This window comes from Macaca fascicularis, chromosome 8 (assembly GCF_037993035.2).
Source record: "Macaca fascicularis isolate 582-1 chromosome 8, T2T-MFA8v1.1".
Lineage (NCBI taxonomy): Eukaryota > Metazoa > Chordata > Mammalia > Primates > Cercopithecidae > Macaca > Macaca fascicularis.
The window spans coordinates 27,387,044-27,411,065 of record NC_088382.1 but is presented as its reverse complement, the minus strand read 5'-3'; the positions used below and the strand labels follow the sequence as shown (position 1 = coordinate 27,411,065).

Sequence of the window (24,022 nt, the reverse complement as noted above, 5' to 3'; positions counted from 1 at the left end):
ACTCACCAGGACTCTCTGCTGTCACCTCACTATTGGCTCTTTGAAAACAGCAGTGTGTGTGAAATATCCTATCATAAAACAAACAAGTAAAACCCAGTCATGATTGCACCCCAGGATATTTCCGTGGTCGGCTACTCATTTTTCTTGATGCTTTTTTCAATTGTCAGGCTTCTTTATAAGCCTTTCTTCCTTTTGGATGTCAGAAATTCCCAAGGATCATTTTGACCTCTTACACCCTCTCTCTTCAGGAACTTACCTACTTCCTGTCTGAATTTTCCCCAGCAGATTGGTGAATCCTAGAATTAGATCTGTCTCTAGATGCTTCAGTGTCCTGACTGATACATTCAGATCCCCTTCACTCATTTTGTGTCTCTTCTTCACAGATTCAGGGGGTATACGTGCAGGTTTCTTACATGGATATCGTGTGATAATGACGTTTGGGATACGAGTGATCCCAAGGTAGTGAGCATGGTACGCAATATGTAGCCCTTCCTCCCTCCATCTCCCCACCCTCTAGCAGTCTCCAGGGTCTATTATTCCCATCTTCATGTTCATGAGTACCCAGTGCTTAGGTCCCACTTATAAGTGAGAATGTGCAGTATTTGGTTTTCTGTCCTTGCATTAATTCACTCAGGATAATGATCTCCGGCTGCATTATTGCTGCATAGGACTTGATTTCATTCTTTTTTATGACGGCATAGTATTCCACACTGTATACGTACTGCATTTTTTTTATTGAATCCACACCACTGGTGAGCATCTAGGTTGATTCCATGTGTTTGCTATTATTAATAATACTGCAATGAAAATACAAGTGTATGTGTCTTTTTGGCAAAATGATTTATCTTCCTTTGGGTATATACCCAGTAACAGGATTGGTGGGTTAAATGTTAGCTCCGTTTTTAAGTTCTTCAAGAAATGTCCAAACTGCTTTCCACAGTGGCTGAACAAATTTACATTCCCACTAACAGTGCATAAGCGTTCACTTTGTAGCCTCACCAGCATCTGTTACTTTTTTACTTTTTCATAATAGCCACTCTAGCATGAGATGGTATCTCATTGTGGTTTTGATTTGCATTTCTCTGATCCTAAAGGCTAGCTCCAGCAACCTTCTTCAGAAGGCATTCCTTGGGCTACTGGAGCCACTTTGCCTAAATAAACCAAGGGCCTTAAGTGCCTGGAAGTTGGTCCCTTGGGGCAGACCATAGCTAATGACTGATGCAATGGTATAAAAGCCCAGATATCTTGCTTTGAGCAGGACCAGCTTTGTGGTGTGATTCATTCCTCAGAATTCTGTTTGGCTTTGGGGAAGCCTGAAACGTCACCAAAACTTCACTCTTGTCTGACTCCTTTCTTACTGAAAGAACTACAAGCAACTCTTGAATGTCACAGGTACATGAATTTTGTCTCAGCATCTGCTTCTGGGGAAGTTGAGCTAAAATATTGCTGAACCTGTAATTCACTTTCACAGATGCCTGCTAAATGTGGTCATCTGGACAAACACATGCACCTGAAACTCAATTTGTCTCCAACTCAATTTATCCTTTTTCTCCTAGTCCTGCTCCCCTTTCCATACTCCTAAGTTTATAAATGTACCAAGTTGTCCAAGAAAGACAGTAACATGAAAGTCATACCAGATGCCTCCCCTCCTCAAGCCCCACATTCACTTCATCACAATTTCCTCCCATTTTAACTCTCCAGTTTCAAACCTTTCTTCTAGTCTCCATTAGCACTGCCATGACGTTTTAGGAAACATCTATTTTTTTCCTAATCTCTCAGTCCTCAGTTAACCCTTAATCCTACCCAAGCTGGGCCCCAAAAGAAATCCTTTCCCCTTTCACCAGAAATTTCAACTCTTTCTTCCCCTTCCTTCTGCTGCACCCACAACTTCTTACTCCAAATCCCTTCTATGGTGTTTTCTCTCCTCTCTCAGTTAAGCATTGGTAGAAAAAAAGAAAAGAAAGAAAAGAAAAGAAAAGAAAAGAAAAGAAAAGAAAGACCCAACCTTATATATGATTTGTAAGTCACCACAAAAGTTTAAATTTCAACACAGAACTTCATTCATTTTATTATTTTTGTTCTGGCTTTGTCACCCAAGCTAGAGTACAGTGGCACACTCTCTGCTCGCTGCAACCTCCACCTCTTGGGTTCAAGCAATTCTCATGCCTCAGCCTCCCAAGTAGCTGGGATTACAGGTGTGTGCCACCACACCTGGCTAATTTTTGTATTTTTCAGTAGAGACCAAGTTTCACCTTGTTGCCCAGGATGGTCTCAAACTCCTGACCTCAAGGGATCTGACCACCTTGGCCTCCCAAAGTGCTGGGATTACAGGCGTGAGCCACTGCTCCCAGGCTTCACTCACTTTAGAATGTGAGAGTTCTGTCTTCTAGTTCAAAACCAATCTAATTCCTGCTTATGTTCTTCTTTGTCTCTCAAATATTTTTGTTTCATAAATTTTTACAAATTTCATCTTTCTCTATGGGTTTTACCTCTCAAGAAAAGGTCTATTTCATCCTAAAACACACATACACATACAAAACAAAACAATCTTTATCTTGACTTTTTCTCATACTTTAGCCACTTTAATATTCTTTACTATGAATCATCTAGTAATTTTAAAAAGCCATGAACTTTGTCTCCACTAGAAAGTCTTCAGTATTCTGTTATTATGCTTTCAAAGTTTTACCATGATTTCATCTTTTGCATTTAAACATTTGATGCATTGTAATTTATGTTTGGGTAAAACTATAGATATAGCTATATTTTTTTTAAGAAAGTGAATCTGTGATCCCATCACTATTTCCTAAATCCATCTATTCATATTTATTCAAAGTTTTTCCCCAATTCATTCTCTCTAAGAGGAAGATAATAATAGCATCTACTTTATAGGGTTGATTTAACGCTTAAGTGAGAGTATTTCTAAAGGACTTAAAAGCATGAAAGCACATAGTAAGTACTCAGTATTTCCAGCACTTATTATCCACAACATTATTTTTAGTTTATTTCTGGGCTATCTTCTGATAGGTTAGTATGTCAATTTGTGGACTATCTTCCCGTTACTAATATTCTTTTTCGAGGTTTTCTGGCCATTCTATTTTCTTTTTTTTTTTTTTTTTTTTTCTCCCGGGTTCCCGCCATTCTCCTGCCTCAGCCTCCCGAGTAGCTGGGACTACAGGCGCCGCCACCACGCCCGGCTAATTTTTTTTGTATTTTTAGTGGAGACGGGGTTTCACTGTGTTAGCCAGGATGGTCTCGATCTCCTGACCTCGTGATCCGCCCGTCTCGGCCTCCCAAAGTGCTGGGATTACAGGCTTGAGCCACCGCGCCCGGCCTCTGGCCATTCTATTTTCTTATTTCATCTTTCCACGCCTGTCTCTGTGAATCTGCACTTCTCAACCATAGTTGGGTTTTGAAAGGAGTCAGTCCTTGTTTACAGGAATCAGGATGTGAATATTCTCAAGTATGTAGTCTTTATCCTGAATTACAGTATAATGTGCTTGTTGCCAGTGGATTAGGAGGAATTCTTTTCCTACTGTAGCTCCCATACTGGAAGCAGAAGTTTCTCTCATCCTTGTCACATGAAGAGGGATAAATGTTACTGAGTGGATTTGAATCCTTTTTATATCTTGTCTAGGAAGTCTAGAAATTACTGACACGGGACCCAGTGTAAATGAATTCAACACATGAAATAAGTGAAACACTGAAGATTCCATTTAGATATTTAAATAAAATGGCCCCACCTCTAAATTAAAAATAAGTAAATAAAGTAAAATAATCTTTCCTTGCTAACACCAAGCCAATGAAAACATGGGGTATTTCTAATATTATAGATAACTTTAAGAAGATCTAGATTTTTAAAATATTTTTTGAGTTTTCCTATCAAGAGACATTAAAGTATTCTTTTAAATATTTACATCTCATTGTTTCTACATATTCTTTTAAACATTTTTGGACTTGTTTTTCTCTTGATCTCTTTCTACTCCTATACCAAACCATATCATATTAATTGAGTTTGCCTTGCATCATTTTTTGATAGCTCATAGGGCAATTTTCCCCATATTTACATCTATGCTATTTTTAAGCATTTCCTCTTCTAAATAAATGGTAGGCTCAGTTTATCAAAGTTCATTTAAAATCTCCTCGTAACTACATTAACAGTGTTTCACATTTGTAGGCCTGGCATTTTTATAATCCTTATTCTTATTTTTTTAAATAGAATACCATATTTATTCTATCATTTATTCCACTGTTTAATTAAATTTACTAATTCATCAGTAGTCTTACATATATCCTGTTAAACTTTTTACAGATATCTTAAGGTTTTTTTTTTAATTGACATTGGGAAATGAGTGTTTCTCCTGTCATATTCTTAGATTTTACTTTTGACTAATAGGATATAATTAGCAGTTAATTTTACTTTACTAAATTCTTATTTGTTGCAATACTTGCAGTGATTATAATGAGTGCTTGAAAAGAATATATACTTTTTAATTACTGGACTTAATTTTCTGTTTATGAAATTGTCAGTTTTCATTTATCAAGAATATTTGAATAGTGAGAATTTCTAAATAAATATGTATATATCTACATATATGCACATACATATTTTCTTCTTAATCACTTAGTGACAAACTCTGAATTCTGTCGTCATAATGATGTATTTAAATTTTTCTTCTTGTAAATGTGTCAGGTTTTGCCTTATACAATTTGAAGCTTTATTATTAGTTGCATACAGATTTACATCTTCTTGGTAAGTTCTTTTTATGATTATGTAGTGATGATTTTTCTGCCTTAAAATATTTTTCCTAATAGTGCTATAGCTTCACTAGCATTCTTTTGGTGAGTTGTCTAGTGTAATTTCTTTCATCTTTCTACTTTTTTTTTTTTTGAGATGGAGTCTTGCTCTGTCACCAGGCTGTAGTGCAGTGGCATGATCTTGGCTCACTGCAACCTCCACCTCTGGGGTTCAAGTTATTCTCCTGCCTCGGCCTCCCGAGTAGCTGGGAGTACATGCACGCAGCACCATGCCCAGCTAATTTTTGTATTTTTAGTAGAGACGGGGTTTCACCATGTTAGCCAGGATCTCTTGACCTCGTGATCCGCCCACCTTGGCCTCCCAAAGTGCTGGGATTATAGACTTGAACCACTGTGCCCGGCCTATCTTTCTACTTTTAACTTCTCAGTATACTCTTGTTTTAGATGTATTTCTACAACTGGAATTGTTTCTTTTTTCTCTGTATTAAATTAGACATTTTCAGTTGATAAGCTTAGTCTGACTGATATTTTAAAATTTAGGTTTATTCTCTTGTTTTGTGTTTCTATTTATCATGATATTTCTACAGATTTTTTAATCTTTTTTTCAATGATGTATATAGTATTCATTTGTTAGCTGATTGCCTCAGCTTTGTAGCACACATCTTTCCTAAACAGTGCCTAAAGTTAATTATAATTGCCAGTTGTCTCTCAAAGTATTCAGGAGCCTTAGAATGCTTTAATTTCAATTTCCTATCTTTCATTTTGCGTCATATTTTGGCCAGTATGTTAGTTGCACCTTTATATATCCTTTACTACTACTATTATTTTATACAGTTAATGTGAGTTCCTATGTTTTACGTGTTGCCAGTTTATTTGCTTACCATTCTATGTTACATATCCTGTCTTCCCTTTGGTTTCTATTGTTTTTCTTCCAGGATTATGTTCTTCAGCAAGTGTATGTTAATGTTAAACATGGTCTTTGTAAAAAGTTTGTTTTTTCTCTGTGGTTGTTTAAAGGACCTCTTTTCCTTTGGTGTCTCAAAGTTCACTGTGATGTGTTTGTCTAAATTCAGTTGTATTTATCCTTCACTGCATTCCTTAGGCTTCTATAATTGAAGCTATTTATGCCTTCTTTTATTTCGAAAAAATTCTATTCATTGAATGTTTATACACTGTTGGTGGGAGTGTAAATTAGTTCAACCATTGTGGAAAAGAGTGTGGTAATTCCTCAAAGAGCTAAAAACAGAACTATCATTTGACCCAGCAATCCCATTACTGCGTATATACCCAAATATATAATGCCATTACTGCGTATATAAATTGTTCTATCATAAAGACACATGCACATATATGTTCATCGCAGCACTATCCACAAAGTGAAGACATGGAATCAACCTAAATGTCCATCAGTAGTAGACTAGATAAAGGAAATGTAGTTAATAGACACTATGGAATACTATGTAGCCATAAAAAAGAGTGAGATCATGTTCTCTGTAGCAACATGGATGGAGCTGGACATCATTATCCTTAGCAAACTAATGCAGGAACAGAAAACCAAATACTACATGTTCTCACTTATAAGTGGAAGCTACATAATGAGAACTTGTGGACACATAGAGAGGAACAACAGACACTGGAGCCTACCGGAGGGTGGGAGGAGGGAGAGGATTAGGAAAAATAACGAATGGGTACTAGGCTCAATACCTAGGTAGTGAAACAATCTGTACAGCAAATATGCATAACACAAGTTTACCTATATAACAAACCTGCCCATGTGTACCCCTGAACTTAAAGAAAAAAAATGTAAAAAGAAAATTTTACCCACTACCTCTTTAATATTGTTTTTCTCATTCTTATTATTCTGTCCTTCCAGAATTCCAATCTGCAACACTACTCAAAGACTTAGAGAAGAGGAGCTCTGGTCTTGGATTTCATGTCTTAGAGGTTCTGCATCTCACAACACACACTTTCCTTCCCTCGCTCCCTCCCTTCCTTCCTCTCTCTCCTTCCCTTCCATCCTCTCTCTCTCTCATATTTAACATGTATTGTCATCCCTCTCTCACTCATGTTTAACAAGTATCATCACTTGGGATTCAGTACTCAATGTTGGTACAATTTAACTTACAGTCTTAAAATTAGCACCACTTAGCCCCCAATAAATCTTCTTGATTATATTCTTGCAAAAAAAAAAAAAAGCTATTAATTTGAAATGTTATTAAATTTTGTGGGTTGTGTGACAGCCAGTGTCAAAGATGGATGGTGCTTTGAAATGCAAAGAGGATTTGAGCAATAGAAGACTTGAGGTAGCAGGAAGCTTACCTAACATGCCAAATCCATCTTTTCTGAAAGGATGAATACAAGAGATTCTTGGGTAACACAATACATTTCCAAGTAGTGTCTTGAGTCCACTCTCTTGCTTATCTTCTTATTTCAATTCATAGTACCAAGATACCTAGCAGTTAGCCTAGTTAGCAACAGTTGAACCAAGTGACTGTATTAGTTCATTCTCACAGTGCTATGAAGAAATACCTGAGACTGGGTAAATTATAAAGGAAAGAGGTTCAATTACTCACAGTTCTGCATTGCTGAAGAGGCCTCAGGAAACTTACAAACATGGTGAAAAGCAAAGGAGAAATAGGCACCTTGTTCACAAGGCAGCAGGGTGGAGTGAGTGCAAGACAGGAAAATACAAGACACTTACAAAACCACCAGATCTTACAAGAACTCATTATCACAAGAACAGCATGGAGGAAACTGGCCCCATGGGGCCTCCACCTGGCCCCACCCTTGACACATGGGAATTATGGAGATTACAATTCAAGGTGAGATTTGGTGGGGAAACAGAGCCAAACCTTATTATTCTGAGCAACATTTTGCAATACCAAGCAATTTCTGTGGAATGGTTAATTTTACATATCCACTTGACCAGGTTAAAGGATGCCCAGATAGCTGGTAAACATTATTTCTGGGAATGCCTGTGAGGGTGTTTCCAAAAGAGATTAACACTTAAGTCAGTAGACTGAGTAAAGAAGCTCCTTTTTCACAAATACAGGTGGGTATCATTCAATATATTGAGGGCCTTAAAAATAACTAAATGGCAGAGAAAGGGTAAATTCTCTCTCACTTCTTATGCCAGGACATTTATCTTCTGCTGCCCTCAGACATCAGAGCTATTGATTCTTGGCTCAACACCTGGGTCTTGGCTCTCCAAGTTCTCAGGTCTTTGGCCTCAGACAGAATTACACCACTGGCTTTTTTAGTTCTCCAGCTTGTAGATTGCATACTGTAGGACGTCTTGACTTCCATAATCATGTGAGCCAATTTTCAAAAATCTCCTCTTCTGTATATGTGTAGATATATATATATCCTATTGGTTCTGTTTCTCTAGAGAACCTTGACTAATATATTATTCTGAAATTTGTATTCATGTATGTCTGGATATAACAATTGTTTTTTATTAGTGTAGGATTCTAGATATCACGTTAAGAGATGTGAAACTATGTGAGAGCAATGCGTTTAATTAAAATGTTTAACATTTTTCTGCAACAATAATATAGGCATCCTTATTAAAAAGTCTAAACGTAATATAAAGTTCTTAGATTATTTCCAAATCTATTAATTATTGAAAATGAAATAATTTTAAGTATATTATAGAAGAACTACAATAAAGGAGAGCTGTCTGACATTACTGTCAATGGAACAAAATTATATAATAATATTTTTATGAACATAACTAATGATTTTTTGAAAAAAGAAATAAGTTTATAGATGTATTATATAATTCATAAATTATGTATATTCTTGTATATTATATATTCAAACATCTTAATCCAAACATGCACATTAGTAATTTAGTTAACTGTGCTATTCTTTTGGTCATATGAAAGTCTTATATTGTTATAAAGGTATTTCTGTCAAGGAAGAAAGATATAAATCATTCAATAATTTGTTAGCTTGATTGAAAAATTTTAAATATTTAGACATACATTATATAGACCTGCATTTTTACTATTACTGAGGCCCCACAAATATCTTCTAGACAGGATAATAATTTGACATTCTTCCAGATCAGTGTTTTAAATTTCTTTAGTTGATGCAAGGAAAAGTTACTTGCTGAAAATATGATCTCCTTCATGACTCTTAACAGCTTTCATACTTTCCATGTCTCTCCCTTTACTTAATTCCAAAACCGTTTTTATATCTAGAAGTTCTGTTTGATTTCTTTTAACATGCTGCCAAGTGTTTTTATGTTATCTTTTGGTTTTGAGTCCTTTTTGAAAAAATGTGTTTAATAGTTTTAAACATTCTTATTTAATAGCTCTGTTATGTGACATTCTTGAAATCCTAAACTTTTCATCTCTCATTCGTGATATTTTGTTTTATGGTGTCTTTGGCCATTTTTAGGTCATGTGGTCATTATTCTAAGGGATTTATCAATGAAGACTTTAAGAAATTTAGACTAATGCTGTATACTGCTAGAATGGTTTTTGATTCTGCTATGTATCATAAGATATTACCTACCCCAAACCTCTTTTTCTCTTACCTTCTTGGCATTAGAATACCTAATACAAAGTAGTCTTCAAATGCAAATAAAGACAAGTTTATGATTATGAATTCATAAGGAAAATTTTATTTTTCTATTCTATAAGTGAGAAAAGATGTCATAATGCTGATATGTGTGCCTTTGCTAGGCCACGGTGTGTCTGAGGATGTGAGGAGGTAGCACTTTGAGGATCAGAGTGTGATATGGTTGCCTCAAGTACATTTCTTTACTCCACGTGGATTCCAATGCTCAGCTCTTGACCCCGTGTAGGGCAGAAATTCAGTTTACACATCAATTTCCCTAATTTATTTTTCTTATTCCTTCTCTTCTTCTTTCTTCGTTATTTTCTTTCTGCTTTCCTCCTTCTCCCCCTTTCCCTTCTTTTCCGTCCTTGACTAGGTAATAAATGCATGTGATACAGATTTTAAAGTACAAGAGAGCATACTATGAAAAATAAGTCACTGTCTATCCCTGAAGCCCCACTAGAGGCCACCCTCATTGTCAATTTCTTATGTATTCTTCCAGAAATATTCTAGGCACACTCATGTGGGTTTCTTCCCATACATATGTAGCCATGCCATACGTCATCTTGTGTACCATTTTCTTTACTTAAAATACCTTTTTGGAGGTCGTTCTCTCTGCATATATAAAGAATTATCAATATTCTTAGTGTGGCTTACTATTCCAAGACATGTACAATGTGTTCAATCTTTTTCTTTTACAAATAAAATACACTGCAATAAGAACCTTGTATATAACCACTTTTATTCCATATGAGAGTATAAGCTAATTCTTAGAAGCGGAATTATGGTTGAAAGTATACATGCATGTTATATATGTAGATATATATTTTTTTCTCTATATAGATTTTACTGATTTAAAAGTTTATCACAAATGCAAGAATGTGTCTATTTTCTTGCTCTCATAAGCACAGTGTGCTCATAAATTTTGACCTCTGCCAACAGGAAAAAATAACATTTCATTGGAATTTTAATTTTCTTTTATCATAAATGAGACCGAGTTTTAATGTGAGAAGTCATCTGTATATCCTTTTCCATAAGCTTTGTGTTCATATACTTTGACTATTTTTGCAATGGTTATTGGACTTCTGTTGAATCGTAGCAGATAAGCCTCCTTCCATGTGAGCAGGTAAGGTTCTCACATCCTATTCAGATCCATCCTCAAGCCTATGCTACAGCAACTGATCCAACCAGCAAGTCTGTTTATGCTACTTATCCATTATTTAAATCCCCTTAGTGAGTCCCATCAACAAAGAAAAACCTCAGATACCATAAAATGGCAGGTAAATCCTTCCATCATCTGTCCCCTATCTATCTCTTAGTTCTCTGTTTTAGTCATTAACCATTCCTCATTTTACACTTCTGCAACATGGAATTGCTTGAGGATCACTTTTATACCATGTCACTCCCTCTATACTCTGTCCTATTCCTAAAATACACTCCCCCAAGTCCTCCTTTCAGTCAGTAACCTCTTATCCCTCTATTCTTCAGCCTTTTCTGAGTTAATAACTTCTACTCATGCTCTATGTAGTGGTTAAACTATCCCCTTTATAGAAAGCATACTCTGACCTCAGAAGGCAGTAGGTGTCCCTCTTCTGTACTCTCAAATCATCTGTTGTGACTATTAAAATTTTCTGATTCCGTGACAGTCTCTCCACGGGGCTGATAACTTACTTCCAAGGACTCTATTCTATTAATCTTTCAATTTCTAGAGTGTAACATAGTATCTAACACACAACAGGTACTTGGTAGGATTTATTAAATAGGTGAACATATCCATCAAAGAAAGTTGGATAACCCACCCCAGTGACAGAGAATTAGAAAACATGTGGGAGGAATAAATGAATGCAAAAGTGTGACATGTCTCCACCTTTCACCAAATATGCTACTGTGAAGATGTATCTGGTATGAGTGTGGTTATACTAAGAAATATGGAGACTGTGGCTGAAAAGGGGAATAGACATATGTTAGTCTGTGTGTTTGTGTGTATATTTCCAGGAGGACTCGAAGATGATAGAGCATATGTATAAGATAAACATGTATACTTTAAAAAATAATACAAATTAATTGTTTCAGGGTGTGATAAAATATTGATTCCAGAAACTGGGAAAATTCATGCCTTTCCAGAAATGAGGAATATTCTCATGCAACCTGAATCGGTCTAATAGTGTTGATTAGCAATCATTATCATCGCCATAATGTAATTGCTATTTTCAGCAGTATTTTTAAAATTTTTCCATGACTGAGATGACTCAGCTATTTAAAGAAAAATAAGAGTACAAATGAGTGGATGAGTGTGACCTGAATGCCCTCCTCAGATAATTAAGGCTATGACCCTCTCAGCTGTTTCCACTGTTACACACACCCTTTCATAAAAGCTATGCTATGAATAGTCAGCCAGCACAATATTGAATTTATTAGCGAGTCACACCATGTCACTTGAAGGTCTTCCTATGCTCTTTACTTGGGTTGAGGTCCCCAGAAAATTAGAGGAGTTCTGTGAATCTGTATGCTCCCTTGACACCAAACAGTTGTTTACAGCAAGAGAAGGAGATATTGAGTTCAAAATCCTGGGCCTGAACCTTCTCTGTTTAAGTGATCTGATCTTACTGAACACTTGTTGAAAGCAGATAAGAGGAACAAAGAGGGAAAGGGTCCCCAGTCTCATACTAGGGGTTCGCTTTCTTACATCGTGGTCAAAATAGCCTTCTAAATCCTTCCCTGGGAATCCAACCGTTTTAAGTAGAACACTTGTTTATAAGAGGCAGAAATACAATTAAAAATAGACTTAGGGGAAACAAACATGGAAAAGGGAGAGAGGTTTTGTTTGGTCTTGTTTTAAGATAACAGAGAGCTTCCATCCTCAAAGAGTTAAACAGTCAACTTTGTAATCAAAGCAGTTCTGGTCCTCAGGCAACAAAAAAAAACAAAACAAAAAACAGAGTTCCAATGTTGTCATCACCCTCCCTCGCTTCTTCTCTCATCTCTGTTTCTCTTGGCCTGATAGTTTTATTCTTTCTTATTATAAGATGGTGTCTTCACACAGTGGGAGATGCGACTCTAACAGCAAGGGGTTCACAACCTCATAACCTCACACTAGAGAAACTGGGGGTAGTCCCCATAACTCCAGTTGAAAATATTCTTGGAAAGGAATCAGGTTAGCCAGGACCAGCTTAAGCTACCTGGCCACCATTGGATAAATCACTGTGGCTGAGCAGGGAGCTGCTATGGTTGCCCCAACTTGAATTGTGTCCACTCCTTTGACTAATTACTAAACTTTGACTAAACAGCTGGAGGTCAAGGGGTTTGGAGGCACTCTCAGAGAACCACAGAGTGAGAGAGAGAGAAAGGGGTATTGTCAACAGTAGACAAAGGGAGGGGTTTAGGCAGAAAAACAAAACAAAACAAAAGAAAACTCATGCACCTTAGAAACCAGCAGCATAACACTGATTTTATGGAACATTGTGTTCTGTGTTCCAACAGTTCTCTTGATAAGTGAACTTTGTGAACTTACAGGTTGGGGACCGCCTATGTCTGAATAATTACAGAAGAGGAAAAAAAAGACAATGCTTATGAGAGAAAGTCCATCATGTTAGTCCTCATCTGTTTTTCCCTTGAAGAACAGGCGTGGCTTTCCTTTGGGGTTCTGGTTGTCCCAACTGAAGTTGCTTCCTTAGTTGATAGGGCTACTACCCTTTAGGTCAAAGCTTAAAGTCAGCCTGATTGTCAGCATTTATAAGGGCATTAGTAGCAAATCTCTCCTATCCTCTAAGGACTGAATGAGACTCTTCTTTACTTTTAATGGAGTATAAGACATATATATTACTATCTTCTTCACAGCTCAGTGTTTATTATACATACTATGAATATGTAAATTAACATTACGCAACATATATATACTGTATATATTTTAGTCTATTCTGAAATACTTGCCCCAAGGCTCATATTAGAATATTCCCCATGTTGAGATTTTTGTAGTAATTTTTCTTATACTACATAGACATATTTTGTGAGATAATTACTATACAGAAATACTGTGCTGTGCATTGTATTTTTTATATAATCCCCAAATAGTATGCATTAATACCTCTCAAAAGCCATAGAATGTTTACCTTGTCATGTAGCCCTGTCCTTGGGCAAATGAGTAACTCATCAGCTCTGAAGACCTGTAGGAATGCAACAGTGGGAAAAGTTGCTCAGATATTTTTGGCAGAGAACTCTGGAAAGATTTTTTTAAAGTTATTTCACGCAATTACTTTACAAATGTTAAAAAAGAAAACTAAGAAATCTGAACATGGAAATTTTCTCAAAATGCAAAACCCAAAACTCAACAATCACAACTGAAATATAGTTAATAACAGCTATAGAATTCCATCAACTTTCTAAGGAAAGGCTTACCGAACGAGAGTGTATTTTTTTTGTTTGTAAAGTGAAAATGTCCCTCCCCTATGCTTTATTTTCATTTTTTTTTTCTCCCATCACTGTGGAAGAATGTAAGATTTCATAACAACAGACATTCAGCTTGCTTGTGATTGAGTCACTGTATGCAAATATTTCACTACGCTGGAAAAGAGAATTGGGAAATAGAATCATTTTTCCTCCCTCTGGAATTCTTTATAAACTCCCTGGAGCATCTGAGGTAACAGCATGGCTACCAAAAGCTGTCATGTTCTGTGATTTAGACATAAGCATGCACTTTTAGAGCCATGGAACTAACGAGTTTTATTTGGGAACACTTTATGTACCCAGTGTGAAATAGGTCAGACTCCTTTAAGTAACCTTCAACTTTTACTGGAACTGATCTCAAACTTGCAGCTTAGAGGAAACAGGGTACAAACCTTGCCCTGTCTGTATTCAACCTTTTAAAATGCTTCTGTGGGACACGGATGTTATGTTATTTTCTTAGCTGATGGTGAGAAACTCACTGAGATTTACATCTGCTTTGTTGCAAAGCTAAATTTAGCCTCCTTTTGACAGTTTACTTTGGCCCTAAGTCATTTCCGTTAGTCAGATACCTTTCACTGTCCAACTCATCCCATTGGCATGGATAGAGTATTAAATGGAATTAAAGATTTACAATCTCATGTGACTATCATTTTAGTCTAAAGGGAGATGTGACCTCTGAAAACTGAAAATGGACTTAGTCTACAGAGTTGGTGGTAACTCTTGTGGTTTGAGTTTGAATAACTCCAGTGTTTTTACAGATCTCCCCCAGCGTTAGCTATACCACTTGAAATCGACAATTTCAGAAAACATGCTGGGATAAGCAATGGCAAGTATCCAAAAGAATGAATGTCTTAAAATTCAGTAGTTTTTTGAATGCAGAGAGGCATTGAGTGTAATTAGTATACATTAAATAACTCAGTTTCCATTCCTTATCTGTTGATTTTTTTTTTCTTTTTTTTATAACTAGCTGGGATTGGACAATAAAAGTAGTATAGTAGAGATTTATAAATACATTAAACTAGGAATTGGAAACTTCTAGTTACAGTCCTGGCATTAAGCCATATGTTGCCTAGAATAAATTATTTCAACTCTCTGAGATTTCTTTTTCTATCTGTATACAACCAGCCTTCCATATCCATGGGTTCCATATCCATGCATTAAACTAACCTTGGATCACAAATATTCAGAAAAAATAAAAAATATAATAAAAAGGATACAAAGAAAAATAATAGAGTACAACAACCATTTACATGGCATTTACATTATATTAGCCATTATAAGTAATCTAGAGATGCTTTGAAGTATATGGGAGGATATGCATAGGTTATATGCAAACACTGCACCATTTTATAGCAGGGGCTTGATCATTTGCAGATTTTTGTGTCTGTGGGGAATGCTAAAACCAATCCCCAATGATTCCAAGGGACAACTGTATTATTTAATGATAGCCACTGTAACAAACAACTACAAAACTTTGAGAGTTAACATAACAAAATATATGTTCTAATGACACAAAGTCCAAAGAGGATTTTCTATATCAGGTGACTCTTGGGTTTCACTCGGGGTGGCATTCTGCCAAAAAGTAATTCAGGGACCATTTCCTTACATATTGTGACTGTCTCATCTTGGCATCCTTCATTTTTGGTTTTCAAACAGGGAGAAAGCATGAAATATTTTGTAGGATGATTTGGGAGTGAGATCTAAAAATGACTTGTACCAATTTTGTTCACATTCCATAGACTAGAACTCTTTAATATCCACAGAATAGATAACTTGCATTCACTCAGAACATTTTGACTAGAAACTTACATTCCCTAGATGTAAAATGTAAAAAATGCAACTTATGGGCACTTAACAGTTTTTCTTGTTGATGATACTAGAAGCTGATAGACTTGAGGATGGGATGAAACAGGTGAGATGAGAACAGGAAAGTTTGGGTACAGTAGAAGATAATCTTTTTTATTTCGAGATTTGATCTTAGACAGTCTTGGCATGGGTAAGAAAGTCAATATGGAACCAAACAGTCAAATCAGAGCAGAGAATTCTCCTATTTACAGACATCTCCAGTATTTTTGAAGGACCTGGTCACATTCTCAGTCATGGCAAGGCAATTTTGTGTTATAATAGTGAGAAGACTTCTAGGAAGAAGAATAGGCCCTCAGAGCTCTTCAAAAACTTTTACTTTAGAGTTTGTATGAGGTTTATTTCATTGTGGTGGTCTTTTTTTCTTTTGTTTCGTTTTTAAGATGGAAAAAAAAAACATTCTCGTGGATCAAAGAGTCTTATTTTTGTGGGAAGTTTTCCAAAATCCATAAACTATTCATGAAGAGACTTCTCCAAACACACAATGATTTCAACAAAAATAAGACAAAGCTGTTGGATTTTTGCCTTGTGTTGTCAGGGGACAAAGGCGTATCTCTCAACTAGATAACCCTTTGCTATAGCCTGGCCTCATTATCTGAAATTGCCTGGTGACTTACATCAGTTTTTATGCCAATCTGAGCCTGGTTTCTAAACTCTAAAGGTGAAGTGAGACATCTTAAAAACATAGCAGTATTCTCACACCAATATAGAAAAAAATACACATCTAGGAAATTTAATAATGGCCAGTATTTATTTACTACCAGGCACTATTCTGTTTATAGGTATTAACACGATGAAACCTCTTTTTGAGAGAAGGTTACTACCTGTTTTGTCACCTTATTTTACAGAGTAAGGAACTAAGGAGCAGCAAGGTGAAATATTTTTCTCAAAGTTACACACCTGAGTAAAAAGAGAAGCCAGAATTCAAAATCCCATATTTTGACTTCAGAGTCAAGTTTTCAACTGCAGTACATATTGCCTGGGGTGACATGAAATATCACCTTCAGCCACTTCCAATCAAAAACAAATTTTAATAAGATATTTTTAAAGGGAATAATGCATCCACATTGAAAATTAGAGAATAAAGATTTACACTCTAATAGTCCACAATCCAAGATAAGTCTTCAAGCATCTCTGACACGAAGAGCTTGCAAGTCATCATTCTCATCTTTTACAACAATAAAAAATTGAGCAAAATAAAAATCCACCACCAAATCTGGACAGACAGTGGCAGCTGAGGCCTGCCTACCTGCAGAGCATAAGCCACTGGAGCTGCAGTAACACCCAAATAGCTACTTTCCTGGAACATGACTTGGATAGCCTGTAATAAACTCCTGACCAGGGGCTCTCCTGGTGAAACATTAAGATTCTCTCCTGGATCTCTCAAGGAAAAGGGCAAAGTAACATTTGTGAAATATGCTTACAGCATTGCTCTAACAAAGTCCTACTCTACAGGGAGGAGTAAAACTTGAGCATAGCCTTATCCCAACATGAGAAATGATCATTTGTCTCTCTTCATCACCAGTCATTGATGCATCCTTCCAGAGAGGAAGATGGAATAGGCAGTTCTGTGCTTTCTTGAGTTTTAGCCTCTTGTTATGCCATTACAGTAAATAATTAAATGCTTAACACTTTCATACTGGACTTGCTGCTTTGACTGGCTACTCTCATGCATGGCAGCTCAGCCTATCTCCCAGCTCAGCTGAGCTCCTGACATCTAGAATAGATTTTTTTTTTTTTTTTGTAATTTACAACTCAATAATAAAAATATGAATAATCCAATTAAAAGATGAGCAAAGGAACTGAAATGACATTTCTCTCAAGGAAAATATACAAATGGCCAAAAAGCTGATGAAAAAATGCTCAACATCCCTAAACATGAGGGAAATGCAGAAAACCACGATGAGATACCACTTCACATCCATTAAGGGGACTATCATCCAAAAGGTGAATAACAAGTGTTGGAAAGATGTGGAGAAACTGCAATTACATATTGCTGATGTGAATGTAACATGGTGCAGCTGTCTTGGATAACAGTATGGTAACTCCTCATATCATATGATCCAGTAGTTTCACTTCTAGCTATATATGCGAGAGAGATTAAATGAAAGGGAAATTAAAATGCACTCATATAAAAGCTTGTACACAAAGGTTCACAGCAGCATAATTCATAATATCCAAAAGGTAGAAACAACTCAAGTGTTTATCAGCTGATAAATGGATAAATATTCATACAATGGAATATTATTCAGCAATAAAATGAAGTACTGATACCTGCTATAATATAGATGAACCTTGGAAACATACTAAATGAGAGAGGATAGACCCAAATGACCACATATGATTCCATTTAGACAAAATCACAAATAGGTAAATTTATAGAGACAGAAATGAGATTCTTAGGGACCTACAACTATCAAGGAAATGCAGAGATTGGTGGGTGACATCTAAGGCATACAGGGTCTCATTTTAGGATATAGAAAATATTCTAGAATTTATTGTCATGAGGGATACATAATTGGGAATTTCCCAAAAGCCATTGAATTTTAACCTTTAACTGAGTGAATTGTAAATTTTGTGGACTATACCTTAATAAAGCAGTTGAGAAATACATACACACGGTGAAAGTGTTACTGTATGCAATTTCTAAATAAGAGTGAAATTATTTAGAAACATCCTGATCATATTTCCATACCATTCAAAATTCATTTAATATATTTTTTATTTTGTACACAGATAAATTTCTAGTTCTAAAGACAGTATTTGCTATATATTGGTTTTCAATGATATTTGATTACTTATATTTTTAAGTTGTAAAACAAGTAAATATGAAATAGGCCAAAATGAATATGGCCAAATTATCATAATACCCCACTTCCAAGCTGTCACATTACCGAGTAGCTAATGTATTGTCTTTCAAATAGCATATTAAGTGTTGAAGAGAATCTTCATTTTTGTCTTAATCTTGAATGTAAAGGGACTAATACTGGCTGTTTCTTTGAGATAGCAGACGTGTGTGCATGTGTGTGTGTATTTTGGTGGGTAGGAGGAATCCTTGGTACAAAGAGCTAATTTAATCATAGTCTTCAGTAAATGGAACATTATCATCATTGATCTGCACAACCCTGTCCTTCTGGTTTCTTGTTTTTGACTCATCCATTGATTTATTTGTGCATTTATTCAATTTCCTCATATCTCACTATGTCTCAACTATTCTGATGTGTAGCCTTTTACTTGTTTTTATAAATATTCATTGCTGTTTCGTAGACGTGTAATTTTGAATTTTAAATTTAATTTTTTTAAGGATTGTGTTAAGCTTTCTAGTTTTGTCCTTCATGACTGCTTTAAATATTTTTTAAAAAGATTGTGTTAAGCTTCCTAGTTTTGTCCTTCATCACTGCTTTTAGGGTCAATCCATGTTTCTGTGTGTACATCTAGTGTGTTATTAACTCAGACTCATCCTCCATGGAGTTTACCTATAACATGCTACCTAATTGCTTCCCCAGTGATGGACATTCTACATTTCTGCTACCCACTAACACAAATACTGCTGCAATGAGTAATCAGAGGGCACGTTTTTGAGTTTCTCTAGGATCATATGCCTTGGAGAAGGATCCCTGGGTCGTGGGGAATAGATGGATTTAACTAGAGTAAACATTGCTGGGTGGTTATGCAAAATAAGCTGTACCAACCTTCCATGAACAGGGCATAATATATCCACAGCCACACTTCCCAATACCAACTGTCTAATTTATCACCCTCTGATAGACATAAAGTGATAATTATGAATGTTTCTATTTTTATTAATACAATTGAGCATCTCTTTGAGATTTTCTATTCTGCGAATTTCCTATTCAAACCTCTCACCCATTTTCTATTAGGGTTCATGTCTTTTTCTTGTTATTTGCAAGTGTTTAACTTTTATATATTAATCCCTTGTCAATTTTAGACATTGCAAACACCTTCTCTCAGTCTAAATTTTCCATAATGTTCTATATTTAAGATAAATCTTTAATTTTTATGTAATTTTGCATTTATGCTTTCTGCAATTGAGATTTTTACAAATAATTAACACTTGAGATTTGATAAAGTTGTAGAATACTGAGTACCTAATGTGTGCTTTTTTCTTCAAATAGCATCTTAATTAAGTGTTGAAGAGAATATTTTAGTTTATGTCCTGATCCTGAACGTCAAGGAGTTGCTCATCAATTCTACACAGAAATACATTGTGATTATCTTCTAATAACTTTATGGTTTACCATTAAAATTTGACTTTTAGTCCATCTGCATCTAATATTATATATAGTTTTAATGAGGATTTATCTTCCAGTTCTATTCCTTTGCCACTGAAAGGAATAAGCCAGGTATGTGATTATGTATCTGGGAAAAGATACATATTCAGGCAGAGGAATAGCAAGTATAAAATCACTACGTGGAAACAAGCTTGGCATCTTCCAGGATCAGGAAGAATTCCACTGTGGTAGGAGAGCACAGAGCTAGGGAAGGAGCTGTCATAAGTGAAGAAGTAGGCAGGAGCCATTCAGCAGAGTCCTTGAAGCCATGGGAAAATGATGGATTTCATTCTAAGTGTAATTGCAATCCATTGGAGGGTTAAAAGTAGAGTCACATAATTTGAGTTACGTTTTAAAGTAGATTTCCATGGGGCTTCCAATGATGGATGAGATTAAGAGCATTCTACTTCTTTTCTCCTGATAATTATAACTTAACACTTCAAACAGAATACAGAAACAACTATTAGAAGACTCTAAATAAATGAATATTTGTAAAACCAGATTCATTAGAGGACTCCCCTGAGGTTATGTTTTATTTTCCTTATTTTTTTCTGTTTACTGACCTGATTTGCAGGCTATTGGGACTGATCCTAAACCTATTTGGTCCTGGGCATTACTGGTTCTGATGAGTGAATAATACCTGCTGTCTAAAAATAAGCAGCCCCAAATCTTTTGTGTTTTATAAGAAACTGCTTTGGTGACTCCTACCTTTTCCAACAAAACATCATGTCCAGTATGTATATACATATCTAGTTTGGATATTTCAAAAGAAATGTCACCACTCAATATGTACTCACTTGAGGCTTTTATTTAAAGGATACATGGTAGCATGAGAAAGAGAATGCAAGCAGGTATTAGAAGTCCCCAGAAATATCCCATAGCTTGAACTCCCCTGGGCTCCATCTGCATACTAGGACTGGGCAGTGTTCTAGTGTGTCCATGATTTGAACTGTCATCTGTGTAAAAAATCTTGGCTCCCGGAGAGCACTCCAAAAATATCTCAGTAGCTCTTTTAGTCAAACCACTTAGTCCTGTTGCCTAACCATAAGTTAAGAAGGTAAACTTGGAATATGCCAAGGATGTTTCAGTCCCTAAACAGTACATCATAAATGCCACTGACCTTATCTTAAGAGTAAAAATCATCCAGTGTCTAAATATCCCCAAAGATTAAAAACAGAACATTTCCAGTACAGTTGTAGATCAGCTCTATTCCAACAGACTTCTAACTCTTGGTCAAAGCATTGCAAGTACAAATTGCTGATGGGTGTTCCTGTCCTTGTATCTTTCATACTATTTACAGGAAAAAAAAAAAAAAAAGAACAACTGCTAGAATACTATTTATTTGTATCAACAAACAAGTGGGGTATAACTGTAAAGAAAGCTTTCAGTTTGCCAAAGATTCTAGAAGATTCCAGGGCCAACTTCTTCGTAATCATGCACAAGCTTGACAACAATTTGACATCCTTCTGCCACTGAAATGTAAACTTTATAAAGGGTATCAATGGATTGATCCAATGGAACGATTAATTCTTTGTTAACTAAATCTAGCTCCTCCTTTGCTCAATCAGCTTCTATTGGAAGAAAATCTTGTAGAGGTTTTAATTCAATCTGACAATACATTTGGCCGTCAATATCAGTGTTATGGGTTTAGTCAAAATCCATTAAATTAACCTTATAATTATACCAGCATTACACCAATTAGCAGTTAAATTACGAATTAGATTAAGATCACCACAAAACAAATCAGTTAAAATTATTTTCACATTTCCCTGGCTTTCCCAGAAAAAAAGTGACTTTGTCCATATACCTAATGTTGTCGTGGATTGAAATATAAATCAAGAGGCAAGTTGCAGTTAGTTCTGGATTCCAAGTCCCTTATGGGCATAGTTATATGGTCTGTTTCATACTACAAAGTTTTACGGATGCAGGTTCCCAAGGTGTTTATTTTTAAGAAATGTCTGTCTTTCCCCCACTGGTAAAATCTTGAAGTTTAATTAGTTTTAACTGACTTCACCAATGGGTACATCTGTTTTGATTTATGCACGGGACTTTGACAGTTAAGAAGCATGCATGTAGACTGTATTCTCCATTTAGAAATTTCCAGGCACTCAGGAGACCATAAGTCTCTTGTAACTCATCCCTGGATCCCAGAACATTGCCCTTAAGCTAACTGCTACCATCTGGAGGAGCATACTTCACAGCTCCTCTTTGGTTATTGTGCATGCCCTTTTCTACCTTTGTTCCCTAGGGTGTATGCCTAACTATCTATTGAGTCTGTTTGCCTACTTCTCCAAGGCTGTGTTATCTGCCCAGGCTTCTTGCCACCTTTTCCCTTTCTCTTGAAATAACATCCAAACTAATAGGCTAATATGGGCCAATAAGTTGTTTCTTCAGTATATTTTCTATATATAGTAAAAGTAAGTTTGGCTTGTCCTAGGAATCCTAGGACTATACCAATTTCATCCAGGGCTCTTTTACAGTGTTTTGGACAATGTTGGTTTACTGATTGCATATACTGTTGCCATAGAGTCTTATAGAGTACATACAAGTTGAGTACATATTTAGGACACAAAAATGGTGAATTCCTCAGGATAATGTCATTTAATCAGTAGTCATCCCCCAAAACACTTCAGTTTGACTGTGCCAGAGTTTGCTATATACTCCCTTAGCAGATCCTGGGGCTATCAGCAGGAGGTATGGGCCCACCAAGTCACCCCTAAACAGACATTGAAATCTGTTCGAAAAGTATTCTTTACATTGATGATTTCCCTCCATCCACATAAGCGTGGATTATATGCATTAGGCCACATAATACTATGACAAATTGAACATGCAACAAATTTGTTCATCATGTTTAGGCATCTTCGTCAACAGGCCATCATTTAGTTTAACTGCTACACAGTGAACTATGGCCCTTTCCTGCATGGTATTTCCCAAAAGTTGTCTTTCACAAGGTGTTGATAATGTCATTGGGATGCTTCATATACATGAACACATGGTAATGCTTCTTTAATTCCCTGAAGCCCATCCTGGACCTTCAGATTCAAGCAAAGGAGGAGTTTTCTGCGGGCTTACACATTCACTCTCATGGGCATTTGTAAATATATCTAAAAGTAAATATCATTTTCCGTTCTAGCTTTTCCTTGTTAGCATTATCCATTTATTGGCTTCCTTTAGATTTAGCAAGCACTTCTCCTTCTTTGATTGATTTTCACCCATATCCTCCTCCTACCCCTGAAGTAAAGACATAAGGATCAGCAGAGGACTTACCTATAGAGGGGGAGGCAATATGAGTCCTGCCAATGCCTTCCCCTTTATTCATTTCATTCCAATAGACTAGGGTTGGATAAGTACATGCTTATAACACTGGCTCACCTGCTAGGTAGGAAAGCAGAAACCGATCCAGTTCAGACAAGTCAGGAGAAACACAACTTGTCATTCGTTGAGGGAATTGTACAGTGACATTGAGGGACATTGTCATGGTGTCGTGTTAGCAATTGATCCTTATTCTGGAACTCTTGAATGCATTTCAACTCCTGGCATTACAAGATCAGGCAGAGAAGAAGAAGATAAACTAGAAATAAAGAAAAAGTTTATGTAACTTCCTATGCCCCATTCCTTCTTCCCCATCTTCCCCACAATATCTCAACAATCGATTCAAAGGCAAACCCTCTTTACTTCCACACATTCTACATTTTAGCACATATATATTCAGTCATGGTAAGCATCACTTCAATTCTTAGCACCTCCAATTTACTAAGCCAGTGTTTCAATTTCCCATTCCCATTTTCAGTCAGTCTGCTACTTTGTAGGTAGTCAACTTCCTTGTATATGACACTTTTTAGCTCGCAGTGCAGGGCACTCTAATAAAATTGATTCCTGGATTTGACAGTATATAAGCAGGAAGTCCAAACTGAAATAATATTATTTGCTCTAGGCCTCTATGGTGTTAAAGGAATTTGCTTCAGCTGTCAGATATGCAAACCCAAATCCAGAATGAATATCCATCCCAGTGAAGACCCACTGTATCTACCACAAAGTTGGGAATCCACTTGCCAGCTATAGGCAGGCCCAGATCACCTTGGTATGAGGCCCATGACTGT

At 36.2% G+C, this 24,022-nt stretch overlaps 1 long non-coding RNA gene across 1 annotated transcript; it reads right to left on the bottom strand.

Moving 5' to 3' along the window:
- Positions 1-10,147: 10,147 nt before the first annotated feature.
- On the bottom strand, positions 10,148-23,494 carry LOC141407574 (uncharacterized). Its single transcript, XR_012417158.1, has 2 exons — positions 23,295-23,494; positions 10,148-13,484 (listed from the first exon to the last, which is right to left on the bottom strand). It is a non-coding gene; the product is annotated as an uncharacterized lncRNA (long non-coding RNA).
- Between the last annotated feature and the right edge of the window lie 528 nt (positions 23,495-24,022).